Source organism: Lissotriton helveticus, chromosome 4_1 (genome assembly GCF_964261635.1).
Source record: "Lissotriton helveticus chromosome 4_1, aLisHel1.1, whole genome shotgun sequence".
Classification (NCBI taxonomy): domain Eukaryota; kingdom Metazoa; phylum Chordata; class Amphibia; order Caudata; family Salamandridae; genus Lissotriton; species Lissotriton helveticus.
In genome coordinates this window covers 233,436,541-233,457,057 of record NC_136063.1, presented here as the reverse complement: position 1 = coordinate 233,457,057, position 20,517 = coordinate 233,436,541, and positions in this window count along the sequence as shown.

Genomic DNA, 20,517 nt, shown 5'->3' with positions numbered 1-20,517 from the left:
AGAACACTTGTTCAACCCCTTCCCACCCCCCACCCCCATGATACACAAAAACAAGGCACCGGGTGAGACCCAATTTAACATGCCCAAAAAGGAGTTTATAAACAAAAAGAAAAAGAAAAGAAGAAAACGGGTAGACATCCTGCGGTGGATGGCAACGCTCCACGGAGCCATCGGATGATATAGTAAACACAAACAGTAGTTCTCACTCAACCGAAAGTAAATGTAAGGTTGTCTATCAGCCCCATCAGTGTTTGCAAAGAACATTTCGGATATTGGGCAGACCTAGAGTGCTGCATTGCACTCGTATTCCGGTAGGCTCTCTGCCACAAACAAATGAAAAGTAAATCATGGCGTAGAATACGTGAGTCCTGCACGGAGATAACAAGTTCATCTTGAAGTCGAAGTTCATCTTGGGGTACACTGGATTTCAGTCAGCTCACCTTTGATCCTAGCAGATCATCACCTTAGGATTGGGGCTGGGAGTAGTCAGCCATTCCCCACGGCCCGTGCGGATTGGAGGTACTCTCCTTGACGGGCGACGATGGTTTCGAGCCTGGGTCCGACTTGAGGCGGGAGGTGCTGCAGGGGAGCCCCCGTGGCGGCAGCGGCAGGCAGCTGGTGTGGCGTTTCCAGTGCTCGAGCCCTGGACCCCGCCCCTGGCTCACACGAGTCCCCTGATGACTTGGGGTCTCAGGAGGCCGCACTTGGTCCGGGCTCGGCCTGGGGCGTTCTAAGGCAGCTAGGAAAACACTGGCCACCATATTCTCCACCAATCTTTCCCTGGAGGCTCCAGTGCTTGACGCGGCACACAGGGGCCAGAGGGGTCAAGGTTGGACGTGGTTAGGTGGGCAAACGGGCATGACGGCTCCGGAGCTCCAAAGTTAGGCAGCCATTACGGTCTCCAGTTCGGCCACGCCCCATGCACACCCCTTCTTAAAATGAAAATGTTACAGGATCAGAATGGTGAAAAATGAGTAGGGGAAAGGATGTGGCCTAACGACTAGGGCGGTTGACCTCGAAGCTGGGAACTGGCAGCTAGATGTATCAAACAAAAATCCGCTCACAAAGGGGCAGATTCTCAGAATCTGCCCCTTTGCGACCGGTATTTTTGCATTTGGGATGCATCATCCTAAACATAAGGGCATGTGTGTGCGCAACATATGTGCACAGATCAATTTCAGGGGTGCAACAGGGTGTCCTTTGGACACCCCTGCACCCTTGAAATCGCAATCCCAATTTGCGAATCGCTATTTGCGATTCGCAAATTGAGATTGTCTTCCCATTTATTCCTATGGGCCCATAGGAATGAATTGGGGGTTATTCCTTAATTGCGAGTCGTGATTTGCGAGTCGCAATTAAGGAATTTTAAGAAATTGCAATTTTTTTTAGCAATTTCTTGATGCGTTGCATTTTGCGATTTCTTATTTTTCGCAAATAAGGAATCGCACAATATATGCTTGATGCATCTGGGGGTGGGTCTCAGTCTCGGCAGGGACGTCAACATCCTGTTATTCTGGACAAATTACTTAATCTCCCTGTACCTAACAAAAATGAATGTGTCCCTCTGTAACGCAACTAGTGCTTAAGCAGGACTTTAAGTGGGCCGGGTGCACTGGTGTTGAGCACCGGCAGTTTTTTCAAGGAGGCCTCGAAACGGGTCTCTAGCGGGCTTTGTTTTGTGCCCTGGCACAGGCAGTCCGTTTTTTTCCAGACTGCAGTGACAACAGTCACATCGATGAGTGTGTCCTCACACTGCTCACTTTCAGTAGTGGAGAAGTTACAGCATGACTTCATGCCAGATGAGCATTGTAGGGGAAGGGAAATCCTTCAAAGAGAGTCATTTTATCTCTGGATTTCCCTTTTCTTTTTGAAACCCAGTAGTAAAATTATATACAACAAGCCCTAGTTGCTGCTTATCTATCTAATGCAACTAACAACCATCCTCAAAGCCAATAGTCCTGACTTGATGTAGGAACATTGCATTCACTGAGATTGTCGTCATTTTCTGGCATAAGTTAAGGTGCACATCAACATTGGATTTACTAGTATTAGCATCACTGCACATACATAGATTAGAGAATGCGTAGGCATTCAATTTACTGGTATTGCCAACACTGGGAGTGCATACATTACAATGTACATGGATATTGCATTTACTGGTACTGCCGTTGCTATGTGCACATTCATCACAGTGTACCTTATTTATTTTTATTTTATTTTGAAGGTTTTATATAGCGCGAACAAGACTCTTGCGAGTATCAGAGCGCTTTACAGGTCATAATTTGAAGGCATGAGATAGTATACAAAGAACAACAATAAAGAAAACAAATACAATGCATATATATATATATATATATAGTTCAAGTGAATTTAGCCATGAGGATAGCTTTCCCTTCTCTTTTGAAGGAGGAAGTGGAAGGGATCATTCTTGTTTCAGTGGGTAAGGCATTCCAAATCCTAGGAGCCATACCAGAAAAGGACCGATTATACGTTTTATTCTTGGCGAATCGTTGAGGTTTAGCTGAATTCTGGCTTGCTATTGTATTTAGCAATCTCAACCCATGCATGAAGGACCATTATAGGTAAGGAGTTAACCCAATAAAGTCTGTGGACCTGGGTACAGTGCGGTATAGGATAACAATGGTCCTCGAACCAATCAATCACTGAGGTAAAATTTATCAATTCATTATTCAGTATGAGCTCAAAATAATTCTGCGCTTCTGGGGAGAAAATGCTTCCCTGAGGTTAAGGTAAAAAGGTTGTGTAGCCACTTTATTGGTATGAAAACACGGTAAATTTATTATAATTCATAAATTTCAGTCAAAATTGTTATTAAAAATAGCTGGTGGCTCCCGAGAAGGAACGTGCAAAAAGGAGAGAAGTGCTCAGGATAAAGTGCGTGAGTGGGAAGGTAATCCCAAGAGTTGAGGTAAAAGGAAATAGTTGAAAAATTTGTGCTTGATTGATTCAAAGTCTCAATCTTATAAATCTGGCCCAACAGTAGTTTACATGTTCTATTTCACATTATTTCTTGTCAATCACAGATTGTATTTTTCGGCACTTCAAACTGAAATAGTGAATGGGTCCAGATGTGTAGGTATAGGGCCGTCGACGTTTCAACTCGGCTTGTGGTGCATAGGGTAGTAAGGCCTTGGCCTGCGAGCCTTCTTCAGGACAGGGGTACGGAGGCAACCAACGAGTGCTTTGAAAACCTCATCTAATGACAAAGAAGGAGGTGGCTGTTAATATACTAACCAAGCTAACACATCCAATTTAAGGTTCACCTGTACGTCGGTGTAGGAGCTTACCCGCGCGTGTGCTGGCGGAGGTGGCGCTGAAGTGGGACTTCCACTGTCCAACAACTCTATGGACTAGAGTGATTATTCATAAAGATGAACGCCAGAGGGTCAATGCGTGGACAATTGAATTGTTCTGTATCTGTGGGAGGGTAAGAACTCCTATTAGTGGTGTCATAGCCCTGATATATATCATTACAACGTTTTTTTCTTGGTGAATTGTTGAGGTTGTAGGAGCAGAGTCTTGGCACTCCTAGAGGCTCTACTGCCCGCTGAGAGCACAGTTTCTGAGCTATGTATTGTGGAGCATTGTGGTAGAGGGCCTTGTGTGTCATACAATCAATTTTTAGCTGAATTCTGGCTTGCTATCGTATTTATCAATCTCAACCCATGCATGAAGGATAACAAAAACTACCACCAAGTACAATTTTAAACTTCTTTATGTTGCTAGTGAGCAAGCAGTGAAGTTCTGCACAGAAAGGCTGGGCTAGGAGGCCCCCAAGTGTGGGCCAGTGCAACATCTTCTGACTCTCAGATAACTGAGGGTAGAGATGGGCCTATACTCATGCCACACCACTGCCAAACTACTGGGAAAAGCACATTGAGTAGCTTCAACAAAGATGAAAATAGTGTGCTTTCCAGGAAGTAACATCACTCAGCTCACCATCATGTGTATATATGTTATAGGAGGGTCTTGGTTAGCCCTGCTCCAGTCTCTGATGAGAAGGGGAGTGGACTTCCTCCTTGGGAAGGCCGGGGACTTCCACACAGGCAAGGTCAATAGCAACAGCACTGAATGTAAGCAGAGTCTCAACAGGGCTGCAGGCTTAGCATTGGTCCTGCAAACACAAGAATCGATGGACAGAATGCAGAACAATGTCTTACATTCACCCCAGTTCAGAAATCTGGGCCTAAATCTATCCTTTTTTTGCTCACCGTGCCATTCCAGTTTGGACCCAGCCATATGCAAATCAGTCTTGACACTGCGCCCAATGGGAACAGTCCAGCCCGAACTGCCAGGCCAGGTCCTCTCTGGACTGAAATAAGCAACCTAGGACTGGTTTCGGGCTTTCAGCCCTCATCAGCCAGGATAGCTTGACTCCAGTGGCATGGAGAGCATGGGACTCACGTCTAGGCATACCCGTCCAACTCGGGGTGACAAATGCAAAAACAACAATTGATGGACAGAATGCAGAACAATGTCATACATTCACCCCAGTACAGAGATCTGGGCCTAAATCCATCCTTTTTTTGCTCAGTCCTGGGGACAGCATGCAAATCAACATTTAGAAAGCATCACAGCAGGTTTGCATCAATGCAGATTTTCAATTTGCTAGTATTTGCTTATTTATGTAGGTGCCACCAACATCCACTTCCAATCAAATACACTGCATTCTTCAAGTTCAGAAAGCACAGCAGAAAGGTTGAGGCAGGCTTTTCCTTCTCAGGGGATGCTGGGCAGAACAGGTCTCCCATTGATCCTATTATGCAGTCTGGGGGCATACACTGATGTGCATCAGCAAACACATTCTCAGGGGATACTCTGGTGAGAAACCTGTGTACTTCTCTTTCACAAGCTGCGGAGGCAAACAAAGCAGAGAGGTGAAGAAGTTGGAATCAAGTGTACTCGTCACCTTTCTTTGAGCATCAGCATCTTCCATATTTCAATTATCCTTCACGCAAAAATATGTTTGTGGACTATTGTCATCTAAGGATAACCCTACCACTTCCCTGCACCAAGTTTAGCATAATTGTTCAGTAGCAGAAAATTCTCAAGTTCTTTTGTATAACACACATGAACAACAATGCTTGGGTAAAAGGTTGTTTACTTTCCAAAATATTGTTTCCCTTCACACAAACCATTATCTTTCCAATATATACCTTAAACATCCTGTCTCTTATTTACCACATTTTATTTGGGTATACCATTATGTTGGCATGAAATTTAAAGCTCACATCACACTGACCAAGATACACCCATGACTCCAAGGGTATCCATAAGGAAGATAATATGTTCTGTTTGTGGAGTGCCATAAGTTTAAGCCTGTCAAATGTAGCCATTAAACAAAAATACTGGAGGACTTTAAACAGAAAGATGTTGGACTTTGTGCACTTTACCACTGCTAACCAATGCTAAAGTGTTTTGCTCTCTCCTCTAAACATGGTAACACTGGCTTACACCCAATTGGCACATTGATGTGACGTCTCCACAAGATTTTTGGGCCCTTGACTGTTGCTGGTATTTGACCCACCCACATGAGTGAGGTACCATTTTTATCGGGAGACTTTGGAAAATGCGTGGTGGGTGAAAGTTTGTGGACTAACGCAGATTCCAGAACTATCCATCACAGAAATGTGGGGAAAATGTATTTTGACAATATTTGAGGTTTACAAGGGATCCTGCGTAACAGAACCTGGTGAGAGCCACACAAGTCTCTCTATCCTGGATTTCCCTGGGTGTCTAGTTTTAAAAAATGTATAGGTTTCCTAGGTTTCCCTAGGTGCCGGCAGAGCGAGGGTTCAAAATCTAAAGCTAGGCACTTTGCAAAAAAGGAGTCAGTTTTCACTGTAAAAATGTGGTGTGTCCACATTGCGTTTTGGACCATTTCCTGTTGCGGGCACTAGGCCTACCCACACAAGTGATGTACTGTTTTTATCGTAAGACTTTGGGAAATGCAGGCTGATTGGAATTTTGTGCTTCCATGCAGATTCCAGAACTATCCATCACAGAAATGTGGGGAAAATGTATTTTGACAATATTTGAGGTTTACAAGGGATCCTGCGTAACAGAACCTGGTGAGAGCCACACAAGTCTCTCCATCCTGGATTTCCCTGGGTGTCTAGTTTTCAAAAATGTATAGGTTTGATAGGTTTCCTTGGGTGCCGGCAGAGCTAGGGTTCAAAATCTACAGCTAGGCACTTTGCAAAAAAAGGGTCAGTTTTCACTGTAAAAATGTGGTGTGTCCACGTTGCGTTTTGTGCCATGTCCTGCCGCGGGAACTAGGCCTTCCCACACAAGTGAGGCACCATTTTTATTGAAAGAGTTTGGGGAATGCGGGGTGGGTGGAATTCAGTGGATCCACGCAGATTCCAGAACATTCCATTAGAGAAATGTGAGCAAAATGTGTTTTCTTTTTGCAAAGTTTGCAAGGGATTATGGGTAACAGAACCTGGTGAAAGCCATACAAGTCACTCCATCCTGGATTCCTCTGGGTGTCTAGTTTTGAAAAATGTATAGGTTTGCTAGGGTTCCCTATGTGCCAGTAGAGCTAAGGTTCAAAATCACCAGCTAGGCACTTTGCCAAGAAAGGATCAGTTTTCACTGTAAAAATATGGTGTATCCACGATGTGTTTTGGGCCGTTTCCTGTTGCGGGTACTAGGCCTATCCACACAAGTGAGGTATCATTCTTATCAGAAGACTTTGGGCAATGCAGGGTAGGTGGAATTTTGTGGATCCACACAAATTTCAGACCTTTCCATCACAGAAATGTGTTCTTTTTACAAAGTTTGAGGTTTGCAAGGGATTCTGGGTAACAGCACCTGGTGAGAGCCAGACAAGTCACCCCATCCCGGATTTCCCTGGGTGTCTAGTTTTCAAAAATGTATAGGTTTGATAGGTTTCCTTGGGTGCCGGCAGAGCTAGGGTTCAAAATCTACAGCTAGGCACTTTGCAAAAAAAGAGTCAGTTTTCACTGTAAAAATGTGATGTATCTACGTTGCGTTTTGTGCCATGTCCTGCCGCGGGAACTAGGCCTTCCCACACAAGTGATGCACCATTTTTATTGGAAGAGTTTGGGGAATGCGGGGTGGGTGGAATTCAGTGGATCCACGCAGATTCCAGAACATTCCATTAGAGAAATGTGAGCAAAATGTGTTTTCTTTTTGCAAAGTTTGCAAGGGATTATGGGTAACAGAACCTGGAGAAAGCCACACACGTCACTCCCTCCTGGATTCCTCTGGGTGTCTAGTTTTGAAAAATGTATAGGTTTGCTAGGGTTCCCTATGTGCCAGTAGAGCTAAAGTTCAAAATCTACTGCTAGGCACTTTGCCAAGAAAGGGTCAGTTTTCACTGTAAAAATATGGTGTATCCACGATGTGTTTTGGGCCGTTTCCTGTTGCGGGCACTAGGCCTATCCACACAAGTGAGGTATCATTCTTATCAGAAGACTTTCGACAATTTAGGGTAGGTGGAATTTTGTGGATCCACACAAATTTCAGACCTTTCCATCACAGAAATGTGTTCTTTTTACAAAGTTTGAGGTTTGCAAGGGATTCTGGGTAACAGAACCTTGTGAGAGCCAGACCAGTCACCCGATTTTGGATTCCCCTACGTGTCTAGTTTATAAAAATGTATAGGTTTGCTAGGATTCCCTTGGATGCCGGCAGAGCTAGGTTTCAAAATTTGCAGCTCGGCACTTTGCAAAGAAAGGGTATGTTTTCACTGTAAAAATGTGGTGTGTCCACGTTGCGTTTTGTGACGTGTCCTGCCGCGGGCACTAGGCCTACCCACACAAGTGAGGTACCATTTTTATCAGAAGACTTAATGAAATGTGGGGTGGGTGGAATTTTGGGGATCAACGCAGATTCCATAACTTTCAATCACAAAAGTGTGAGGAAAATGTGTTTTTTTCAGAAGGTTTGAGGTTTGCAAGGGATTCTGGGTAACAGAACCTGGTGAGAGCCACACAAGTTACCCCATCCTGGATTCCTCTGGGCATCTAGTTTTCAAAAGTCTATAGGTTTGCTAGGTTTCCCTAGGTGCCGGCAGAGCTAGGGTACAAAATCCATAGCTAGGCACTTTGAAAAAAAGGGGTCAGTTTTCACTGTACAAATGTGGTGTGTCCACGTTACGTTTCGGGCCATTTCCTGTTGAGGGCACTAGGCCTACCCACACAAGTGAGGTACCATTTTTATCGGGAGATTTAGGGGAACACAGAATTGTAGAGGAACTGTTATTACCTATTGATTTTTGACGCATTTCTGCCTTCCAAATATTAGACAATGTGTAAAAAAGAAGTCACTTTGAAAAATGCCCTATAATTCACATGCTAGAATGGGCACCCACAATTTTGGAGATGTGCAAATAGCTACTGTTTCTAAACTCTAAATTGTGCTCCTTTTTAGAAATACATAGGTGTCTTACATACTGATTTTTTACTGTTTTTATTTTCCCAAATGAATTGCTATACACCTGGTAAAAAGCAATATATTGCAAGACACTGCTCAGTTATTGGCTCTGGGCTCCTCGGGTTCTTGGTAAACCTACAAGTCCTATATATCCTCACAACCAGTAGGGTCCAGCAAATGTAACAGCATATTGTTTTCAAATATCTGTCATACCTACAAGAAGTTACGGGTGAAAACGCTGGCTCAAATGGCTGTTATTTTCAACTCATTTTCAATTTTTCCTATTTTCAGCTGCTAGTTTCTATAAAAAACCTTGAAGAATCTACACAAATGACCCCTTGCTGAATTCAGAATTTTGTCCACTTTTTTTAAATGTATAGCTTTTCAGGATCCATTATTGCTTTCATACCCATTTCTACTATTAACTTGAAGGAGGTTGAAAGCACAAAAAATAGCAAAAATAGGCTATCTCCCAGTAAAATGCCAAGACTGAGTAAAAAATGTTGGTTTTCTGACAAACGTCTGTCAGTCTCTGTATGCTGAGGAGATGGTGATTTTTTCAGCACCACAAACCATTTGTTGATACCTTTTTCAAGGAAGAAAACATAAGCTTTCTTCTGCAGCACTTTGTTCCCATTTAAAAAAAAAAAATACAAATGTAGCTGTATTTTGGTTAATTTCTGGGTCTTCTCCAGTGGAATCAACAACCCTGGGTACCTCTACAATCCCCATGATGTTGGAAGAAAAGGACGCAAATTTGGCACGGATTCCTTTTGTAGTAAAACTTTTACAGGGGCGTAAGCGCAAACTACCCCAAATAGCCCAAAAAAGGATTGGGGGCAACTAGTTCTTTTGTAAAGTGCTCTGACACCTTCAGGTAATGTTCGCGCTCTATAAAATCGCATTAAATAAAAATAAAATAAAATAAAAACAAACCCTAAAATGGGTAACAAGCATCAAATTTACCCAGAATTTAAATTAATTCTGGTGCATGCTGTTTTCTCTGACCGGAAGTGATGACACTCTTTCTAAGAAAGTAAAAGTTCTAGTATGATGTACCAATATCTCTATTGTTCACCACATTGAGAGCTGCAGGTATAGCAACTTTCCTCCAAGCTTTAAAGCTTTAGAGTCAAAAATGTATGTTGCTCTGTGTTGTTTTCCCTTTCAGAATATTCGATTCTATGTGCAATTAAGTGGTCCCTTTTTTACTTCAGCCACTTTTTCAGTGACTCAACACTCACTATAGGAAAAGGTAGACGATTCTTCAAAGCAGGTCTAATTGCCCATCCGCCTCTTCCTTTCCAGGCCTGCCTCTGTCTGTTCTTTGGAAGCAGAGCACATCTACTCATACAGATGCATCGCCTGGAGGCGCTGCGCACACCACAAGAACATTAATGCCGCACATAAATAGAATAGAATTTGAAAGCGAATGCAGAGCAGAAGAGCAGTGCTTCCATTTGCACCTTTGAAACGCTGCACATCTAAAGAGCTCCTGCTGGAGGTGGAAGTCTGCCTCATGTGTGGGATGGTTTTGTTCCTGTCTTCGGCTTTCAGATATGCGCCATTCACCACTGAACCCGCAAAAGATGCGTGGGGAGAAAGATTCGCTTCTCCTCAGGCATTAGAGCGACAAGCAGTGTCATAATTGTTGTGCCAGATAAAGACGTCTTGATTTAGGAACTCATGTACTAAAGTCTTCCAGAGTCATCAGTGCTCCTGAAAGGAGTTTTTTTTACAGAGAAAACTCTGCTAATCACAGGTAATGTACTTTGGAGGTGGGTGATGACTTGATAAGTTCAGGGGTCACAGCAGCAGCATCACAACATTGTTGTGCTGCTATTTTCTTATTTTGTCATTTTTGTAGCTATTAGTATGTCTTGTTTTGTTAACTTTCTAAACTGTAATTGTAACTGGGAAATTCATTTTCATTGTTCATTGTTACGGGTGCTTTGATGGGTATAAGTGTGTTTTCCGTGTTCGTCTCACTGCCTCAAACCATTATGCCACCCGCTCTGAGGACTGATGCATATTTCAGATGGGCCTCCACCAAAATGCCCATATAATATCAGCTACTGTACCTTTCGGCGTCTTGGTTGGGCCAAGGGCCCTGGATCAGTTATTACCAGGTTAAATGTGTGCATACTGATTCTGTAGCTGGCTCTAAACGTTCTACAGATATCATCTGTATTTCAATCTATGTGCAACCAATCCCTCCCTAGCCATAAAGTTGACATTGTTGATTTGCTCTGCAAACTTAACATTGGCCTGTTTTTTCTCGTTGAACCCTGGTTACATGATGACTCTGGGCCTCTTATTGTGCTAGTGGTACCTCCTGACTACACATTTGTATGTGCAAAAAGCTTCTCCCTGAAGAGTGCTGGGGTTAATATGATTTTAAACCCCATCTTTTAGTTCCTACTTACTAGTCACTACTTTTTCATCAGTGATGTAAGGTCAGTGCTATATAGATTTAGAGGAATTTATCTATAGAACTCCCGGTTCTTCCTCAAGGGACTTCCTATAATATTTGAGATATGTGTCTTTCTTCCAGAACCTCCAAAGTCAGAGTGTTAGGTGACTTAAACCTTTAGTTTGGTTCTCCCCATATTTTCGAGGTGGTCTCTTTCCTTGGTACATTTTAGGCTAGGGATTGCTACAATACGTGAACCATCCTTCTCACATTGGTGGCCATACTGTAGACCACTACAGACATCAGTGTCTGAACCAGTTGGTCTGGTTTGGACGCACCATTTCTATATCTAATTTTATATGTAGGCTTACCTCTTTATAGTTTCTGATTTTGGTACATTTTTGTGTTTTTACCCCAATATTGTCTAGTGATTTCAACAGCTTAAAAACAGTGGTTATCAGTGGCTACACCTTTATGCGCCATTAAAAGCAACGGAAACAGTGTTTTTCTGGTGTTCATGGAACATTTTGCTTTTATTATTGCTTGCTTTCTGCACTGGTAGTGGATGATATATAGTGTACGGAGAGTGTATATGAGGTCTCAATACATTTTTACAAATCAACAGCCACGGCCGGTGGTAGGTGTAACTGCAGGGCGGTGACGTAGAGAGGGGGAGGGGCAGGGTGGGGGGTTGTAATGTATGTTTTATGGACTTTAACAGGTAAGTAAACATATAAATAAATAAAACGAATTTCGTGGCGCACTGCATCACATTTGATGATGCAGTGCACACAACGAAATTCGTTTTATTTATTTGTATGTTTACTTACCTGTTAAAGTCCGTAATCCATACATTACAACCCCCCACCCTGCCCCTCCCTACGTCACCGCCCTGCAGTTACACCTACCACCGGCCGTGGCTGCAAATCAAAGTTGTTGTAGAGCACCATACTATACGTCTTCAGAAAATCTTTGGTCATGTGTGCTCACTCTTTTCTTTCCATGTAAGCTTTTCTCTGTGTAAAGACCTTCTCAGTATTGGCACTTGAGACGGGCTACGCCAAAACAGCCAGTACACAATTTGCTAGCTCTGGTCACTGAATAGCTTTCCATGCCAATACTGATACACCTGAAGACTGCGATTCTCTGGGACAGGTTCTGCAACATATGCGTTAAATTGGACGCTTATGCGCCTTGAGGTATTTAAACGGTACACAATTAGGCAGTACTTTTCTAAGTCCGGAGAAAATTTCCCTTTAGGGAAGGGATATAGAACTTGTGCAAAGTACCACAGTGAAACTTCATTGGCTTCAAATGCCATGGTTGGTGTAGGGACATTTCTATGTATCTTTGGAAGCCATTTATCATGCATTGTAAAACAGAATTTCCAGAATTGCTCCTCAACATTTCTTAGCCTACCAAGTGGCAAGCATTCTAACATGGAACATGTTGCAGTGTCAAAGTCATTAAAGGTGTGGCCCAGCTTACACTCAAGGAGATGTTTCACATCTACACCAATTATGTGGAACACGTGGTAGACAAGGGTATTTTTAGACTCTAGTTTTTTGATTATGTCCACTACAATAGTCATGTTTTACTGTAAAAATCTAAAAATGCAGTACAGTGTACTTTTTTCACATCACTATCAATATGTAACTGAAAATCCTCTCATGTCTTGCCTTTGGCATCATCACTGAGCAAAGATTATGTAAACAGTTGCCAGATGCATAATATAGCATTCATGGCCTCTAGGATGACTGAGAACCACCGGCTAAATGACATAGTTGGGATGACTTTCTTTGATAACACACAAAGCACACAAAGAAATATTGGTTTTAGTTCCCACGCATAACTAAACAGTGCACCAGAATGGACTACAAAGTCAATAGCATTCTTCATTGACTTTGAAGATTGTAAAGATGCTTTCAGCTTACCATCTAGCAGGTGGCAAGGATCTCTTACAGGGAAGCACTTCCGCTCCGGTATCGATTTTGACAGGCCATCACACAGCTTTTTCATATATATAGCTGAATCAATGCAAATGCAAATAATATCACTCCAATCGTTGTTGAACTTGGTAAGTGACGCAGCAGAAGACTGCTATAGCTAATGGCTCTCTTTGCTTTGCTCACCTTTGGAACAAGTTTGCATCTGTTATGTATGCCTCTCCGCCGCCACTGAAGATCCCTTTGAAAACAATAATGTCTCCACTTTCGTTAATAATTATATTGAATGGGTCTCCATTGCCTTTGACTTAATTGCACCAACAAAAGCTGTTCACTCTATGCCAAGCTTCCTTCTGCTCCTGGGTTTACCCAAGACTTAATGAAAGTTAGATAATCCTGTCAGTCATTAGGAAGGTTAGGATCCCTTCATTATGATGTTGGTCAAGATTAAAGATTCCCTGCAATGAAAGAATGCACGGATGCTATTGGTTTAGAGTGGAGGCCCTTCTTTTCTAACGCTATTTCCTCTATTGCTAACTCCTCCAAAGAGGTCTGTGGAATTGGTAAAGGATTATTTTCTTCTACTTTTGTCAACAGCTTGGTAAGACCTTCTAAGAAATTATGCTTGCAGATATTGGAGTTTTTTCCATTATAAAATGTAAACTATCAGTCTCCTTTTTTTTGCCTTTCACTGGCCAGCCAGGTCTGTGCTGGCTCTCACTTGTGGGGAACATTTGTCGTTTTTGAACTACCCAGACCCAGATCTCTCTGCAAGTTGCTTTCTTACTGAGTTTCCTCACCTACATGGCAAGGATCCCGCAGAAACGGTCTTTATTTGAGCTCTTATGCCATGCTCATAAAGCCCTTCACAATCCTGGGCTTTGGTATTTAAACAGGAAGATTTATTTCCTTCAGTCTTCTCAACTACTGCAGTCCTCCGCTCAATATTTGACAGTCACTCCCACCATCTGTCAACTTAGATATGGAGGTCATTCCATCTAACACTTGGGGGCCAAAAGTTGGAACCAACTGCCTGCCTATATGCAGCTGGTCAGTAATTTTCTGTTCTTCAAAAAGAGCCTAAAACCTGGTTGTTCTGATTCTCATTTACTAGCCCATCTTCTTTTCACTGATACTGTCAAATTTACATTTTTTTTCACAGCACCAGGACACCCCTGCAAGGTGATTCTGTGATTTAAAATTCCACATAGCATAACATCTTGAGAGAAATATTTTTCATGATTCCATTGAATCTGGTGTCAGGCCACTCTAAAGTACTGAGACTGCGTACCCAGTTACAATTAAAGATAATCTCATAATGACTTTAGATTATGGAGGAGGCAAATCTGCCCCTTTTTCTTCTTGATTTGTCACCCACATTTGATCTTTCCTACTGACATAGGGGGGCTATTCATTAGAAAACATGACTTTCCTTAATAAATACTTCCATTTAAAACCCCACAAATACACATTAAACAGTAATTCCTGATATCAGGGCAAAATTGTGATAAAATAGTTTGATTTGCTCGGCCCCTTGCACTTGATGAACGTTTCTCATTATGTACTCGTTCACTCATTTGAAACTACCCAGGGATTACAAAGCGGGGTGCATCTTGATTGACATCTTTTGTATCCACATGACAGCAAGCATTGGAATAACAAACAGAACATTTGGCTTTCTCGATGCTCATTTTGCCATGGTTTTTGTAAAAATTATTTTTGAGGCAGGGGCAACCAGGCTCCTGCCAATTTAAAAAATAAAACATTAGCTAAAATCAAACATATTTTTTGGCCTCAAAAAGCCCACTCTGCCAGAATAGTCCTGATAGACCTGGCTTTTTCAGCGAGTTTAGTCCTAGACCTTTTGCTTTTTGGAATCCTGTTTTTGACCTTGTTTAGGTTGGTTTTATGACTCTGGGCACTTTACCACTACCGATCAGTGCTAAAGTGCAAGTGCTCTCTGTGTAAATTGTAATCATGGATTAGTGTTTTCATAATTGGCTTATTTGATTAACTGGTAAGTCCCTAGTACAGTGCATTATGTGTGCCCAGGGCCTGTAAACCAATTGCTGCTAGTGGGCTTGCAGCACTGATTGTGCCACCCATACAAGCAGCCTTGCAAAAGGGCCTTAGGCTTTGCATTGCAGTGTCGGTGTGCAGTCAAGTACTGCCATGTCGACCTGGGAAGTGCACCCACTTGCCAGGCTCTAACCTTCCCTTTTCTTACATGTGAGTCACCCCTAAGGGAGATTCAAGGTACCCCGGTGGGCAGGGTGCAGTGTATGTGAAAGGTAGGACACGCCCTGATGTGTGTGGCATGTCCTAACAGTGAAATACTGCCAATTTTGCTTGTTCACTATTGAAAGGCTATCTGTCCCATAGGATAGAATGGGGAGTTTCTTTATAACATTTTATGAGTATAACTACCCCTGGGAACAAGATAGGAACATGGAGTTTGGTACGCCTGCACTCAGAATATAATGATGCATCTTTTAGTAAGGATGATTTTTATATGCTAGATTTGGAAATACCATTTTTAGAAAGTGGGTATTTTCTTGCCTAGTCATCCAGTGTGCCTCTGCTAGGTGTGGGTATTAACTATTTGGCTTTGGAATGACAGGGGCTGGGAATGTGCATTCTGTTCAGACACCCACTTGGGGTGGGGTCGGTGTGTCTTGCCTTTCCAGGGTGAGTCAGGGCTGGGCTGCATAGACCCAGGCTGCCTTCAGAGTAGGGGAGGATATTTCTTTCACACCTGAATGGGCCTGGACTGCCATGGGCAGTGCTGTCTCCACCTCCTGCCGGGAAACTGCACCAGAGAGGACAGAACTGGTTTTGGCTGGGCAAAAAGCTTCTCTGCCACCAAAGAACAAAGTAATTTGTGCTATAAAAAGTGGGCCCAGACTTTTAGATTACTTCTGGAATTCAAGAGGAACCTCTGCCAAGGAGAAGAGCTGGTAAAACTGAAGGAGAGGTACTGACCCTTTGCTGTTTGCTGTCTGGGGTTGGCCTGAAGTGTCTGTTTCTGCCAAGGAGAGGATAAAGACTTTGATGTGTGCTGTGCCACCTGCTTGAGGAAGACCTCCAAGGGCTTGAAGTAAAGCTTGCCTCCTGTTTTGAAGTCTAAGGGATACAAAGACTTCACCACCAGCTCCCCTGAACTTCCTTGCTGGGAGTTCTGATCTGCCAAGAGGTGCCTGTGACGATGTTGGGCCGCTGGAGGTTGTTACTGCTGTTGGGAGCTGGAAAAGTAATGCAACTACGAGAAGCGCGATGCATCGGCACCTGTTTCCGACGCATCCCTGAAGAAAATAATGCCGTACCTGCCCGTGTCTAGAGAAATTGCTGCACGCCGTATCCAGTGCACCAATCTCCAAAGTACAAGATCACTGCACCAATTATGACGCAAGCCCTGCTGTGCGGTTGCAAGAACAAACTCATCGTGGAACCATGGCTGGAGAAACCAACGCAGCGCTGTTGCCACCGCCGCATCGAGAACTGACGCGTCCCTGGTCCTCACATATTGCACCGGGTTGGTAAGTCTACAAGAACGCCGGGCCACAGTAAGAAACTGACACATCACCTCTCCGCACAATAAGAAACTGATGCATCACCTCCCTTTCAGTAAGAAACCGATGCATTACCTCCCCTGCATAGCAGTAAGGAACAAACGCATCATCTCCCCTGAAGTAAGGAACCAACGCATCACCTTCCCTGCAGCTGTTTTTGTTTGTGATTGCGATGCATCCAAGGTTCTTTGTGTTGAAAGTGTCCAACTATAGTTTGCAATGAGCAGAAGTGTTAATACCTTTTAAAAGTCATATTTTGATTACTGTGCTATGTTTTTTTGTCGTTTTGGTCTTGTTTGGTTTAGATTGAGATTACGTATTTTCTAACCCTATGTGGTGTCCATTTGTAGTGTTTTCACTGTATTACTGTATGTGTACACAAATGCTTTACAAACCGCCTCTGAGATAAGCCTATCTGCTCGTGCCAAACTACCAAGGGGGTTATTTTAGAAGTGCATCCCCCTTACCCTGACTAGGAAGAAGGGTTCCTACTTAGACAAAGGGGCAAACCATTGCAAACTAGAGCCCCCATTTCTAACAAGTCCGTGGTAGTGAATAAAACTACTTGTGTGGATGTGCTCTTTGTGAAAAAGCAGAATATCGTCACTAACAGTGAATATTGCTGGAGGCTGTAGTGGGCTGACCAGTTGCCTCATGATGCATTATGTAAAGGGCAGCGCAAAAATATGACTGACACAACACTAGGCCAATGTATCAAGAGACCTATCAAAAAGCCTTCAGTAAGAAGTTAATAAGGCCTAAAAGTAGTAACTTGAAAGTAAACATTTTTTGTAGTGCAGATAAATTTCAATGCGTATGTCAGCATTCTGAGCCATGCATTCATGCAACAGCTAAGCAAGAATGCAGATAGGTTTTCAAATGCATACAGCCAAGGTGGCTGATTGTAAAATGCAGGATTAATATACCACTGTATTCAATGCAAAAGATAACAGGCTGCAGCAATTAAGGTGTTAGACCTGTCATCCTTAGAGTGGTCTTTTTCCTTTTGACCTCTGCATTTTCTGTATCTTTTTGTTGCCTTTAGGACTCTGAGCATATTACCACTGCTTGCCAGTGCTTAGGTGCATGGGCTTCATCTCATAACATATGTGTAATCGATGTATACATGATTGGCATATTAAATGTACCTGTAAGCCCTTTGTAAAGTGATATATATACCCGGGCCTGTAAGTTAAATGCTACTGGTGGACCTTCAGCACTGATTGTGCTTCTCGCACCAGTAGCCTTTCAAACCAGTTTCAGGCTGCCATTGTAGTGTATGTGTGTGTAGTTTACTGCCACTTTGACTTGGCATTTAAAACTATGTGTCAAGATAAAAACTTCCCTTTTTCTACATATAAGTCAACCCAAAGGTAGGCCCTAGGTAGCGCTAAGGTGAAGGTACTATGTAAGTAAAAGTAGAACATGTACTTTTATGTTTTGCATGGCCTGGTATGACAAACAGTAAAATTCCTTTTTTACTACTGTGAGACCTACTTCTTGCACCTTTAAGTGGTGGAGTTGGATTCAACAATACTGTTTCAGAGATGGCACTTTTAGAAAGTGAGAGACACACAATTGATGGACGGAATGCAGAACAAATCCAAACATTCATCCCCAGTCAAGATATCTGAGTGAAATCCATCATTCTTTTTCTCACCATGCCACCCCTGTTTAGACCTGGCCATATGCAAATCAGTCTTGACCCTGTGTCTCATGGGAACAGTCCAGCCCGAACTGCCAAGCCAGGTCCTCTGTGGACCAGAAACAAGGATCCCAGGACCCGTTTCAGGGTTTCACCCCTCTTCAGCGAGGATAGCTTGATTCCAGTGGCACAGTGAGACCAGGACCCACGTCTGGGCATACCTGGCGCACTTAGGATGAGAAAGCAAAAGTCACACAATTGATGGACGGAATGCAGAACAAATCCAAACATTCACCTCCAGTCAAGAGATCTGGGTTAAATCCATCATTCTTCTGCTCACCATGCTACCCCAGTTTAGACCTGGCCATATGCAAATAAGTCTTGACCCTGTGCCTCATGGGAACAGTCGATCCCGAACTGCCAAGCCAGGTCCTCTCTGGACCGGAAACAAGCATTCCATGACCCGTTTCGGGATTTCACCCCACTTCAGCTTGATTCCAGTGGCACAGTGAGCCCAGGACCCAAGTCTGGGCATACCTGCCGCACTTAGGGCGAGAAAGCAAAAGACACACAATTGATGGACGGAATGCAGAACAAATCAAAACATTCACCCCCATTCAAGAGATCTGGGTTAAATCCATCATTCATCCGCTCACCATGCCACCCCAGTTTAGACCTGGCCATATGCAAATTAGTCTTGACCCTGTGCCTCATGGGAACAGACCAGCCCGAACTGCCAAGCCTGGTTTCTCCTTGGACCGTAAACAAGCATCCTAGGAGCAGTTTCGGGGTTTCACCCCTCTTAAGCCAGGATAGCTTGATTCCAGTGGCACCACGTCTGGGCATACTTAGCACACTTAGGGCGAGAAAGCAAAAGATACACAATTGATGCACGGAATGCAGAACAAACCAAAACATTGACCCCCAGTCAAGAAATCTGGGTTAAATGGATCATTCTTTTGCTCACCATGCCACCCCAGTTTAGACCTGGCCATATGCAAATCAGTCTTGACCATGTGCCTCATGGGAACAGTCGAGCCCGAACTACCAAGCCAGGTCCTCCCTGGACCGGAAACAAGCATCCTCGGACCGGTGTTTGGGTTTCACCCCTCTTCAGCCAGGATAGCTTGATTCCCGTTTTATGGCTTGTTAGTTCGGGCTGGACTGTTCCCATGAGGCACAGGGTCAGACTGATTTGCATATGGCCATGTCTGAACTAGGGTGGCGGAGTGAGCTAAAGAATTATGATGGATTAAACCCAGATCAGTTGACTGGTGGTGAGTGCTTTCAATGTTCAACACTCCGTCAATCATCCCCTTTGGTTTTGCTTTGTTCGCCCTAAGTTGGCAGGGTATGCCCAGACGTGTGTCCCTTGCTCACTTTGCCACTGAATTCAAACTAGCCTGCCTGATGACAGCTGATTAGCCAGAAACCGGTCCCAGGATGCTTGTTTCTGGTCCAGGGAAGACATGGTTTGGCAGTTCGGGCTGGACTGTTCCCATGAGGCACGGGGTCAGACTGATTTGCATATGACCATGTCTGAACTGGGGTGGCGGAGTGAGCTAAAGAATGATGATGGATCAAACCCCGGTCAGTTGACTGGGGGTGACTGCTTGCAATGTTCAACACTCCGTCCATCATCCCCTTTGGTTTTCCTTTTAGAAGGTGGACATTTTTCTGCACTTATAGGTCTGTGTGCCTTGTAACCGGTCTCCAATACACGTCTGGGCTGGGTGACAGCTACACTTTGTTCATTCTCTCCAGACAGCCACATACACAGGAAGGATAGGTGTGTATGAGTACCCATCTACATGCATCTGCATTCTGATGGCCTTGGAATGGAAGGGAGGGGCTAACAATTCACTTTAATAGTCAATGTCCTGTCCCCACACACAGGACAGATAACCCTCACATATAGCCTGGCAGGCAGGACTGGGTTGAAAGTTATACCTGTGTACTTTAGAGAGCTACTTCAAAGTCACCCCCACATCAAATGCACTTTTGGGTACAAATGATGGGGCTCAAATCAGATACTAGTAGACTTGTAACTGAAGCCCTGCGAGAAGAACTGCTGTGCTACTTAAAGGACTCTGATGAATTGTCCTTTTGTGCAGGGAACAGTGCAACCATACCACCAACGTGCCAAAGGCAAGCCCGTCTGCGCCCATCTGCATCAGGATCGCGTCTAGCGCCAGGCCCCTTTTCAGCAGAACCCCAGATAATGTCCACTCTCTGTCCTTAATCTATCTGAAATCATTCAGGCACCCTACTTCTCATTGTGGATCTAACCTGTATCAAGAGTCCTTCGTCCTGCATCATGTATAAAGGCATGTTTAATCTCTCATCGAACCGCCCCCGGGTCACCACGAATGCCCACAGCCATAACACCAAGTCATTGTCTGGTGGGCTGATTAATGTTCATTCATTGAGCAAACAAGCTCAAAGGTACACAACCTGATCAAGGCCCTCCATTTAAACTTTATTTTCATCACTGAAACGTGGCTCAAAGAATTGAGCAGC